This window comes from Talpa europaea (genome assembly GCF_964194135.1).
Source record: "Talpa europaea genome assembly, chromosome: 6".
Classification (NCBI taxonomy): domain Eukaryota; kingdom Metazoa; phylum Chordata; class Mammalia; order Eulipotyphla; family Talpidae; genus Talpa; species Talpa europaea.
Window position 1 is genome coordinate 38,451,680 of NC_140072.1, and position 13,306 is coordinate 38,464,985.

Consider the following 13,306-nt stretch of genomic DNA (forward strand, 5'->3'; position numbering starts at 1 on the left):
TCAACATCCCTAATGGTTGTTTATGACATCTGTCAGGTTTGTCTATGTACAGATAAATTGAAACAGCAAAGTAGGTTAAATGTTAGGATTGCAATTTGTATTTGTCAGCTGTTTTCAGGCAGTTCTGCCCTGTCTCACCACCGCTATTCAGCTCTGTACTGGAGATTGCAACAGGACAATTAAGCATGAAAAAGAAATAAAATAACAGCCAGTTTGGAAGGAAAGAAGACTAACTCCACCCAATGGCTTACAATTACAAGGTGTAGTTCTTGTCCATTTTACATGGCAGTTGAAGGTTGCTGTGTTGCAGTATCTTTCATAGTAGGACTCAGCCTGATAAAGTGCATTTTTTGGGAACATGCCATACTTTTGGTCAAGAGGGCATAAAAGGAGCTTTTTCTGGAGGTGGTATATGCAAGTAAGCTCCCATTTCATTGGTTATTAAGAACTTACTGAATCTTAAGGTCAAGTGACATTGGTAGGGTAGGAAAATATCTCCCTTTTACAAAGTAGCTCTGCCAGTTCCATAGCAAACAGCAGAGATGTATATCCTCTTAAAGGCAGGTGAGTAAAAAATTGGAAACAATGATATAGTCTACTGTGCAGTTAATCATTTTTTTTGGTTAATTTGTACTTTGAAAGGAAAATTACAAGATGGAAAAAATTGGTGAAATATTAACACCTAGAGAGCCACAGTTCCTATGTTACAGGTATTACATTAGGGAAATTGTTTTTAAAAGTATGTGATAATATGTAAGTTTTCATCTTTAAACAATTTGCCTTTACCATGTAGAGAAGAATAATGTTATTCAATTATTATGTCTTGATTCTTAAATTAATGACTTGACTTTGCCTGCCACTAACTAATTAAAATCAAATTGTGAATAATGAATAAAAGTTATATATATGTTGGAAGGGAATCAGGCAATAAACCATCTGACTTAGAAAAAGAAGTCTCATTAATATTTTCATTAACCAAAGTTTTACTTTATAACTTGGGTCTGGATTTGAATTTTGAAAATATTTAAGCACCAAAAGAAGAGGTGGGAACCTATAAATACTAATGGAATGACCATTTACAGGAGCAATGATAGGAGTAAATGAATGTGTGTTTGTTGGGGTTCTGATTAGAGGGTATGAAAGGAGTTTCCTGAAACTTAATAGGACCTCTCAGGTTATGGGCTTGGCTAACTTCATGCCTCATGGATATTATAGTAGGTAGGGTTTGCATTCATGTTTTTAGGAAAGAAATATATGGAATGCTTTTCTCAAATGTAGAGCAATTTTCCTTTCTATGTATATATGGCTTTTGTTACCTAAGAAGCACTTCAATATTATTGAACTGCGATACCACTTCTGTGTTAATTCTAATGAAAATTCAGAAGGAACAGTTCATACCAATATTGTGAAGTGCTTAATGGTGTTTAAAATCTCTGAGAGATAAACTAAATAAGTGAAAATGTAGTCATTACTTTCTAGTTTGTATGAGCATCAAGATGCAGTATTTTGAATTGATTGCGACTACTTTGTAGCACTTTGAAGAAAACCCATTAGAAGAGAATTAAAACTTGAACAGATTAGTGTTCTTTAATGGGTCTAGCAGAAGGCCTTATACTGCTCAAAATCTTTTTTAATTCCATTATTTAACCTTTTTTGGCTATATTTAAAAAAAGTATCTCTCCCTTCACATTTTCTAGGATGTACTGTGTATATACCATTTCTCTTAAATAAATACCATAGGTAGTTTAAAAAGCTAAAGTAAATTCTGAATTTTATATTTTTTATATCTTAGGTTGAGATTAATGAAATTAAAAGAACAAGATTTTTAGTTGCTAGTAATTATGTAGTGATGGAGTTATGGATCATTGATCTTTTTTTCTTTCTTTCTTTCTTTTTTTTTTTGTATATTGATCTTGTATCCTGTGGCCTTCTTGATTCCTTAGCGTAGGGGTGTGTGTGTGTGTGTGTGTGTTCCTTAGGATTTTATATATACAAGGTCATGTTATCTGTGAATAGGGAGAGTTTGACTTCTTCTTTTCCAATCTAGATGTTTTTCACTTCTTTTTCATACTTAATTTTCCTGTTAGAATCTCCAGTAGAGAGTTGAATAACAGTGGTGTGAGGGAACATTCTTGGCTTGTACCTGATCTTAGGGGAAAATTTTCCATTCATTCACTTCTAAGTATGATGCTCTCTGTGAATTTTTTTAGATGCCTTTGGTCAGGTTGTTGATATCCTTTTCTATTTCTAGTTTGTTGAGTTTTTTTTTTTTTAATCAGGAAAGAGTATTTGATTTTGTCAAAGGCTTTTTCTGCATTTGTTGAAGAGATTGGGTGAATTTTTCCCATTATTTTGTTTATTTTATTTATTTCATTGATTGTTTATGTTGAACCAAACTTGCATTCTGGGAAATACTTGGTAATTGTGTTTAATCCTTTTGTGTGTTGGTGAGCTCATTTTGCTAGCATTTTGTTGAATGACATGCATTTTTAAAAATAGATGTTTTCTCAATTCTTCTTTAATACTGGAAACTCATTAACTCTGGAGAGAAAAATAAAGGAACATGGTTTTCTCAGGACTCCCCCCTAGCAATATGGAGGTTTAATTTCTATACATACTAGGAATCACTATCCTTTAAGTGGTAACAAAATTTCAAAGTGTGCTTAACTGAATGCTCAAGTTCAAAAACTTTTACATAATGGTTATCTAAAGAACTGTAATTAAATATGCGGAAGAAATTACCACATACTGTTTTTTCCTAGATGACACATTCAGATCTTAGATCCTACCCTTGTGCAAGACAGTTGGTTTTTTAAAGCTTAGTCTCCTAATCAGTATACGGGATTATAAGGAGCAAATGAAATAGGATGTGTGAATGTGATCAAAAGGCATTATAGAGGATGAGATATAATCATTTATATTTATAAAAATATGTAAATATAATTATTTAGTGCAAATTCACATACTTTCAGTGACCAGAAAGACCAAGTAAATGTCTGAAACTGTAACATAATTGAATATGATGGACCCTTTAGCCAATTGGAAGTCTGCAACCTTGTTTCAGTGTACATTCAAATTCAAAGTAAAACAAACAAAATAAAATGAACATAACAAACACAAACCTCCACTGTCCTGGTATATTACAAATTTGCCTTCTCTGTAGGACTTATGATTAAAAAGTCAGTGATAGAGTATATAACCCTGGGGTATAGGTCAAGGTACACCATTGAGACAGTTCTACACTCTTTAAAACTTCATTTCTTCATTTGTAAAATGCAGGTAATGTTTCCCTTACCTGTCTCCAAGGGCTGTTGTGAGAGGTTTCAATGGCATAATATGTGAAAAGACTTGAAATCTCTCAAGCCCATATAAATGTAAGGATTATTGCTATTTACCAGTTTCTATAAATCTTAACTTTCCAATAGAGAGATTTGTTAAGAAGTTTCCGTTGCCGGATTTGGAAAGCTCCAAAAGTCCAGCTGTAAAATTTCCTTATCAATATAACAAGCTTGGTAATAGACATAGACCCATGTAATTTGTTTTATAGAATTAAATTGTTACCTAGATCATGATCCCTTTGTCATCATCATAAAAATTTTTTTTTAAATCATACCTTCTATTTGGATATATGGATTCTTATGATAATACAACAATATGATAATTCTCACAAATCAGATAGGTTATTTTTAAGGGCTTTCTGTGGTTTACTTTGCAAATAAGCAGAAAGTCAGAATTGTATCTTCTTGGTACCCTACTATTTGAAAGAACTCTGCAGTTTTCTGGTTGTAGTAAATTAAGTGTTGATATCTTGAAGCCTCTGTAGGAGGTTTTTTGGGAGTAAGATGTAACCCAGCATCTAAATAAGATGATTTTCCAAGTAGTCCAGCCACAGCCATGGTGGTGGCCTTGCTATTAGTTCTTGGTCAGCAGGGCATATTCATAACAGTCATGAGTTTGTTGAGCTCCTGCTATGCTGAGGCACTGTGCTGTCTTAGGAAACCCAGAAAAAGTAACATGACTTCTGCTCTGAAGAAATGTGAAGTGTGGGTGGAGAGAAACAAATGTCTCAAATCAAAATGCTTCCTAGCATCACCTGGGGATCCAGCGGTCTCTGGGGTGGGGGGATGGTAAAGAATTTATATTTGGGTACAAAAGACCCACATTCCTGGATGTTCCTGCTACTGACAGTTTGTTTAATGGATTTAGGAATGGTTATAGTCAGGCCATGAGTGATTTCCGTGTTTAGGGTTAAGGGAGCTCAGTGAAAGATCAATCAGGAAGGACTGGTATGTTGTAGTAAAGGGTGGGTAACATTGGAATGCTTGGGTCTAGGGGAGCAATTAGGCGAAGGCCTGGAGACGGAAACTGACTTGGCTGAGGAGAAAGATGTTTTATATCACATGACCCTCTTGCATAGCAAGGGGCTGCAGGGAATTTTGTACATTTGCTCTGAAAAAGAACTATGGTGTGCTTGGGGATCCTGATATTCACTTTGACTTTTCAAAAGGTTTTAACAAAGTATTTAATTTTATTACATATAATTCTATAATTCCAAATTCATTATATTTGACAGCTATTATTTTTCTTCAGTATATTAGCAGTATCATTGCCTTTTCCAAATTATTTTGAGACCAACATTGATAATTTTGTATGCTCAATTACTGTATTTCTTGGTAATAAGGTAATTGATATGTAGTATGCTTAAAATATGTCTGAATAAAGAATTTGCTATGGACAGCCAATGAAAACGTTAACATTTATGAATTATTCTTTTTTGAAAGTATTTTCATTCTCTCAAGAAAGTGAATTATCTTTGTTTTTAAATATTAAGAGACATAAAATTGGACAATATATAAATCTTTCACTATAAATACATGTATTTAATCAATGTGTACAAAACATCAAACAGAATTTTTGTTTCATAAAATATTTGTAAAATTTAATTCACAAATTTTACAGTTTTGTTCTCTGTCAAAATGTTAAAAATAATTTTTGGTGCCAAAGCATTCTCTCTGCTGCATGAGTTGGTTGAAGGCAGGAGCCACATAGTAAGGATTAAGAGCATGAGCCTTGAACCAGGTGATATGAGTTCTGATCCACCTGCTGCTGCATTCTAGCTTTGGGTAATTCTATTTTGTCAACTTCAGCCTCTGGAAAAGGGCCATACTTACCACAGGATTCATGTGAAAAGGAATTGAGTAACATATAAAGTGCTTTGGTGTCATCTAGTTATTATCTCTCCTTGTACACGTTGAGCAATTGGGAGGCTTATTCTAAGAGCTTGCTCAAGATCACTAGAAAGTTGGAACCTGTTTCTGAGGTTAGGAGAGAAGAAGGTTGCTTCTTCCTGAATAACTAAATGTTAATATCTACGTAGTCATTTGTGTCATTTGGTCTGGCTCTCTCCCTGTCCCTTCCTCCCTCTCTCCCCTTCTTTTCCTCTGTATCTCCCTCCCTCCGTGTCTGTCTCTCTGCTCACTCTCTCCTCTTCCCCTCCCTCTCTGAGTCTTGTAAAAGACATTCCTCTCAGCTTTGTAAAACTGGGTTTCTTAACCTCGGTGTCAGGGAAGCCCCTTACATCATAGTGCATTTTTCTTCCCTTTTTGTCTTTTCTGAGAAGAGAGCCCACAGCTTTCATCAGACTCCCAAAGGCACTGTGACTCTGTTCAGGGTGGAAGCAGCTGGCAGCAGCCGTTTTCCATCGTGAACATAAGTTGAGGTGGCGTTCAGAGAAGTGTAAGAACTGTATTCCTTTGTTAGATTTTCCAGCTCCGAGGAAAGAGTGGGCACTAATGGGGGATGCCTGGCAAAGCCATTCTGCCAGGCATAAGTGATCTTGTCATGAAGACACTGCTAAGCTTTTCCTGATTGTCGAAACAGCAGGAGGATTGAAATTATTACACCATTGGAGCATAAAGACAATGCAGGCCATGGTTTGGGAAGTAAACCATAGAAACTCAAAGCCTGTAGCACTCCTGTCACTGCCTTATGGGGGGAGTCAGGTTGCTTAGATTTGCCTTAATTGCAAATGAGCTGATTGACATAGACTTTCTCATAATGAGACCTCACTATTAAAAGAAGAATGCTGTTGTTTTGTATTTAACTTAGAATTAAGGGAACCAGTGTTATGTGTAAGGACTAAGGAATTCAAATACATTATTGTAAAAGCCATTTTATAAGAATGCATAGCACACTATATCCCAAGGGCTTTCCAAACATTAATTGTAGTTTGAGGTATCCTGATAAAACCACGGGCAAATAGCTTTACATGTCCCTTTTATAGCTGTAATGTAGACTTCGATTTTTCCCTCCATTATGCAATATTCAAATTTATCACACAACAGTTTTAACATAACTGATGGCAATGCCCTTTTTGTTGCAGTGGCAGGATGAAGGACTTTTTAATATAGTCTGGCTAGACACCAAGAGTACAGAGTGATCCATTTATCCCCTGGCAGTTAGGAAGAAGACAGTACATGTTGGGGACATTTAGTTAAGCATGGCCAGACAGGAGGGCTTTATCAGGATAACATTCTTTTGCCAAGTATGTGTGATAAAGCCAGGGTTAGACTTTGGGAATTTGGACCTGGCCTATATTTAGCAACCAGAAACCACTATGGGGCTGTCATTGATTAGGAGTTTCCAGTCACAGTCATGCTGAAGTTAGACAATTTAGGCATATAGGACAATGGTGTACTGGTTACTCTGAAATATGTCATTTTGTTCACTCATTCATATATTCATTCACTCATTCGTTACTTCATATTTCAACATGTCTCAGTTTTTCCTGACATGTTTGCTAGAAGGATATGAACATTGCTAGAAGGATATGAATATTATTTTGATGAGAAAAACTTATAATGAAAAGTTAAATAGAAGGGTTTATATACTTTGGCAAAGCTCTTATAAAAAGCTTTTCAAGAAACCAGATATTAAAAATTACTAAATCAAGGAAAGAAATGTCAATAGGAACTTCTTTCTTAAAGAGAATTTAAACACACACACACATACACACACAGAGGAGCATTCTGGTAGGTTACATCTCAATTTTTTCTCTAATAGACATAATTAATTTACAGACAACTTATGGGAGAGCTATCGATCATGAGAGATCAAATGTGTGCTTACTTCTGACAATGCCACTTATTAGAATTGAAACAGGGTTATAGGAGGCCCCAACTACTCAAAAGGACAGTACCAGTGGAGGTCAGCAGGCTGAGCCCCAGTGGGGCCACTGGTGGTGTGCAGTAAAATGCCCACCACCTGTTGCTTCTTATACTGCCCACCACAAGGAGTGCTTTGGGGCCAAGTGCCAGAGCTCCGAGGAGGGAGTCTCTGGTTTTAGAAGCTGAAACCATTTTACATTTTACATTTCCATAAATTGGGGATGATGATATTTCCCTGTCTACCTCAGTGGGTTGTGTACGAATTAGATGAATGAATCCCAACAGTTAACCCAGGACAGTGTCTTACACTCAGCAGTTAATAAATTGTAACTGTTTTTTCTCCTAATAATTCTGTGCATTATAAGGAGCTACAAGTGAGTCAAAGTCAATTGTAGAGGACCTATTAGCCTAACTGAAGTTTCCCCATTTCTCCTCTGATCCATGAATCTAGAACATTGGTGGGATATGGACCAAGTAGGCCTAAACTAGGTGAGAGAGGAGGTCAGGCTGGTAGAAATTTGGCAGGTAGAGCAAAAAGTGGAGATTCAACATAGTCTCTATATTGGAGCAACACATAGGGAGTCACTGGAATTGTGGGAATTTTTTTTTTGCTTTTCCAGTTCTCTTGACATTGTTGTCCAGACTTTCTTTCCTAAGATCTGGGAGAGAATTGCTTTTATGAAGAATCTGCTTGCTAAAATGGAGACCCTTCATGGTTAGCGAGAAAATAGGTCCCTATATCAAGATCTTTTCTTGTACTTAAACTCTAGTCATTCTACTTTCTGAGGACAGTTTACATATTTGCATTGTAGACTAGGGGCTTGACTCACTCTGTGGTTGGCTTCTGCCCCCAGCAGACAGCTTAATGGTACAAGGTCTTTCTTATTGCTATGGCTTCCTGACTGCTGTTCAGCCTACATTGCTGGTCTGAGCCTTGCTTTTGTTTTTTTTTTTTAAAGATTTCATCTATTTATTTATACAAGCACTGAGCACAGTCAGAAGCGCGGGAGGGCAAGAGAACCCACCAGAACCAGAGCAGAGAGCAGAGCAGGCAGACGGACAAAGCACACTGCTGAGAGGAGCAGCGGGCGGCAGGAGAGGTCCACGTGCCACGTGGGACCCTCACCCAGTGGCGGGGGAGATCGAACCAGTGCTGCAGAGGCTGAGAGCAGCTCCGCACAACCCAGCGCCCAACCGCTGCGCCACCAGGGAGGCCCTGAACCTTGCTTTTTCATTAACTCTGTGTAGCTCCCAGGTCTCTAATGTCACCAGCTTTCAAGAGTCTTTGCTAGTCCTAATCACTAGCTTCTGAGTGCCCTGCCACCCCTGCTTGCCCCACCTCTGGTTCTGGCTTTGTCTTGGCCATCATTTGAGCTTCCCACACTCTTTAGAGCCACCCTATTTTGGAGAAGTATAGACTTCACTCTCCAGGCCCCTTGGCAGCACCCTGGGGCAAGAAGTGGCATTCCTGTGTTTTCCTAGAGACAAAGGTGGGTGACCTACTCTGATAGGATACAGACTAACGGGAATGTGTATTGTACGTCGCTGGCTCTACATGGTAGGCTCTCTTACTGTCCCACTGGACACAGGTCAAACAAGATACTCAGGGGTTAGGTACAAGCCTGTCTTTAATGTCATGGCCACAGAATGGTAAATTCGGGGTTAGTTCTTATTTTCTCTAACAGAGGGATTTTTCTTCCCTTTGTCTCCAGAAGAGGACAATAATGTCCTTCAACTTTCAAGTTTGGCCTGGAAGCCTCCATAATTGGTGGATTCTTAATCTTTATCTGTGAATTGGCTTGTTAGCCCACACAGTGCAAATTGTTTCCTTCAAGGAGAATATCCGAGGTGAACTGGTTAGTGCTTTGGTGCACTCCTAAGCTTTTTTTGGAGTCTTACCTATTTTTTTTCTTTTGTTTTGTTGATAGATAGCCTTTCCTTCCTGCATTCCTGCCTTCCTCCTTCCTTCTATTTCTCTTTTTCATTGTGTAACTGAAATGAAGGTTTTTCTTTTGCCTCTTGTCTTCAGGTTTTAGAAACATGATTTATAAGAAAAGTGACAAATCTGCTTAGAGTTTTCTTTTAAGCTTCAGCTGAGGCTCTGGATAAAAGTATAAAGGAGAAGAAAACTTTAAAGGTTTGGACTTTATTAATGTTTTAATTAGAAGTAAAAATATGTTCTTTGATAGAGAATGCAATGAGCATTCATGTAACAATATTCAAATAGCACTAAAATATAAGATCCTCTTGGGGCCTCCCTGGTGATGCAAGGGGTTAAAACGCAACCTGTGAAGCAATCCACAGTCACTGCAGCACGAATTCGATCCCCTGGCCAGCCAGGGAGCAACCCACATGGCTCAGCAGACCTCTCCTGAATAGCCCGCTGCTCCCCTCAGCAGTGTATTTCAGTCAATCTGCCTGTTCTGTTCCCCACTCTGTCTGATGAATCCTCTCACCATCCACACCTCCGGCCTGTACCCCAATTCTTATATGCATAAATAAATAAATCTTAAAAAAAAGAGAAAGCATTAAAATATAAGGTCCTGTGATAATGAATAACATCTTATTTACATTCTTTCTGGTCATCACAATAACCTACCACGGGGGGCAGAACAGATGAGGAAACAAGACATACTTGGGTTTAAATCTAATTATGATGTTGGACATAATGTTTTTCTACTATACATTTCTGGTTTTAACACAAAGCAGGTGTGCTCTCTTTGCGATTGTGCTCTCTCTCTCTGTCTCTGTCTTTTAAAGGATATTACAGCTCTCTTAAACCTTTTTGGTAAATTATTGTTCTTGTTCTGGGTCTGTTTTCTGGGTCTGAGTGGGGCAGAGTATGTTATATCTGACTTAAGTGATACTGTCAAGACTTATAGTGAAGTTCATCAATCAAGAGCAAGGAGAAATAAAATCAGGATGTTCTGTCTTCTTGGCCAGGAACTCAGGAACACCAGATTTTAGGGAGAACTAGCCTCCTAGTCTTTCTTAACTATGCATCTGGTAGCACCCCATTTCACCCAGTTTTCAACACAGCACATGCTACTGTCAGAATTACCTTGGTCCCAGATGAAAATAAGCTCCAAATCAAGGAGCAAATACTGGCATGGGAATCTGGACAACTGGGAAAAGTTTAAACTACAAGTGTTTATGAGCTAGAGAACTTTGAGTTCTATTGAAGGCTAGAAGAAAGTATAGCACCTGTAAAAAAAAATCTAGAGGATCTCCTCATTTCTGAGAGCTCAAGCAGTGACTTTGTCTTCTAGTTGAATTCAGTACATACTGATTGTGTACCCATTGTAAAATAAGGGGTAGTAGGCAAGAAAAAGACATTTGTTCAGTCTGCCCTGAGGATTTCACAACTTAGTTGAGAAACTTAAAATCTGCTACTTTGCTAGTTTCTAATTGGCTCTGTTTTTTTGATTAAGTATATTCTCCTGTACATAAGACTTAATTTCATTTGACATGATATTCTTTTTTTTTAAATAGGATTATTTAAAAAGATTTATTTATTTATGCATACAAGAGCTGGGACAGAGGCCAGAGCGGGTGGGGTGAGAGGATTCATCAGAGACCGAGTGGGGAACAGAATAGGCAAATCAACTGAAATACACTGCTGAGGGGAACAGTGGGCGAGTCAGGAGAGGTCTGCTGTGCCATGTGGGCAGCTCCCTGGCTGGGGATCGAACCCATGCTGGAGTGGCTGCAGTCAGCCTCATAGGCTGCATCTCAACCCTTTGCACCACCAGGGAGGCCCTGACATGATAGTCTTAATTTCATTTTTCTGTTCTTTCATTGGGAGGTGTTTGCAAGTCCATTTAACTTTGATTCAGTCTGCAGTCAGATAGGCCTATTGTCTGCGTCTTTATTTATACCACCTATTAAAAGCAAAACTTGATGCCACAGCCAAGAGTAGAGTCCTCTGGGACATTGGTTTGTATTTTTGGGTCAAGGTCAAGACATTTGTACATTCTCTTATAGAAAGAACTCTTTGAATAAATGAAATATTGAACTGATGAGCTCTAAGACTCTTCCAGCTATAAATACATGATTTTGGATTAAAATAATAAGAACAAGCAAGCCTTATAAAAGCTGTGAGACAGGTGGTAAAAACTGCCATTAGTATTTTGGATGGCATTCATAGAACATACCACTTGGCAAACCTGTGTATTGATTTATAATATCTTCTACTTCTCAGCAAAAGCTTAATTCACTTGACTTCAAGATGGCAGCTTTTGGTAACCTAGTATTCCTTGTTCTTTATGGACAACTTAGCCTATGAACTGACATTGTGATGTGGACTGAAGTTCTTTGAGCCAGTCTGTTTTACTTCCTATTTCGAGTGCAAAATATGAGCATTTTGGTAATGTGAGTATTTCAGAGGAAGTTTTCCAAGGTAATCAATTTGAAGGAAGAATGTGTTTCTGAGGGCAGAGTTGTCAATAAAAGCAGAAGGTGGGAAATGAGAGATGTGGTTTTAGAATATTAGCAACAGTCACTAATTCAGTAGATGAACATGGACATGCCTTGAACCTGAGTTCTTAGTTTCCTCTTGGATAAAATTAGAGATTTGACTTCGATAGTCTCTAGTCTATTCAGCCACCATAGTTCTGCAGTGCTCAGTAATCTTAAATAAAGATAAGGTCACCTGGTCAGTTACTGTGGATGAGACAGATAATCTGGAATTTAAGTAGTAAAATAGAGTTTGGGGATTAGCTAGGTGTTTTTCACTCCCAGTTTCCCCCAAACTCCTTAGTCAGATTAATTTCCTACTGCTGCTTTAGCAAGTGCCTTAAAACAGCACACATTCACTTCTTTTTTTTTTTTTTTTAATTTATTTATTTATTTCTACAAGCACTGGGTACAGTCAGAAGCGCGGGAGGGTGAGAGAGTTCACCAGAGTCAGAGCAGGGAACAGAACAGGCAGACTGACGAAACACACTGCGGAGGGGAGCAGCGGGCAGCAGGAGAGGTCTGCGTGCTATGTGGGACCCTCACTGGTGGCCTGGGATCGAACTGGTGCTGCAGAGGCTGCGGGCAGCCTCACAGCCCAGTGCTCAACTGCTGCGCCACTAGGGGAGGCCCACATTCACTTCTCATAGTTCTGAAGGTCAGAAGTCTGAAATGGATTTCCCTTTGCTAAACTCAAGGTGCTGGCAGGATTATATTCCTTCTGGAGGATCTAAGGGAGAATCTATTTCCTTGCTTTTCCCAGTGTCTGGAGGTTTTCCACATTCCTTGACTCCTCGTCCCTTCCTGCATCTTTTAAAGTCGGCAGTTGCCTCACTCTGACCTCTTCTTCCCTGACCCTCCTGACTTCCTCTAATAAGAATCTTTGTGATTAGATGGGACCCACAGGGATAATCTAGGATAATCTCCCCAGTTCAAGATCCTTCACTTAAATCACATCTGCAAAGCTCTTCTTGCCATATAAGGTAACATACTCATAGGTCCCTGCGATTAGGATGCAGACATCTTTGGGGGGCCATTATTCTACCTATTGCACAAACATAATGTTGATAGCATTGTACTCACCCAGGAGACCATGATTCCCTCTCTTGAAAGAAATATTACTAGGAGATTAAATCATTTTTATCATTCATGAGGAACCTGCAGCTACACTGCTCCAGCCTCTTGTGTCCTAGTGGGGAGTTTATTAAAAGGAAAAAAGGGGAGAAAATGGGAAGAGAACAACCCAGTTGGGAGGCAGTTTGATCAACTCAAATGGAGGCAACATAGAGGCCTTTTGTAAGGTGTACCATATACTCTGATTTAGTTGTACATTAAAAAAAAAAAAAAAAAAAAAGGAGTCTCCAAGAGCCAGAATCCAAGTATTTTGAGACTTGACGCCTAGGGAATTTGGTGAGATATTATGTTTTCAGTTCTCTGGGAGTTCAAGTGCAATGCCACCTTACATTCAGCATTGGGGTAACATGATTTACATTCTGGTGGTGAAGCTTCTTTTGAAAGCACTGGGAAGCTGTAGCAGTCTCTGTGGGACAAAATTCCTGCATAGAATGACACTGATAGTGTTTATGTTTCTCTGCAGCAGAAGCCATGAAGAATCTGTGTTCTTAGTATCAGGGAGGTGACTTTTTATTTGTCACTGCAATTAGATAAGAGGTTATCTAAGTTTG

At 38.5% G+C, this 13,306-nt stretch overlaps 1 protein-coding gene across 1 annotated transcript in view; it reads left to right on the plus strand.

Annotated features, from left to right (window-relative positions):
- The window catches only part of AFF3 (ALF transcription elongation factor 3), a gene marked incomplete at its 3' end in the record, with an annotated part of 474,001 nt that overhangs the window by 15,110 nt on the left and 445,585 nt on the right, over positions 1-13,306 (plus strand). The window lies entirely within an intron of this gene.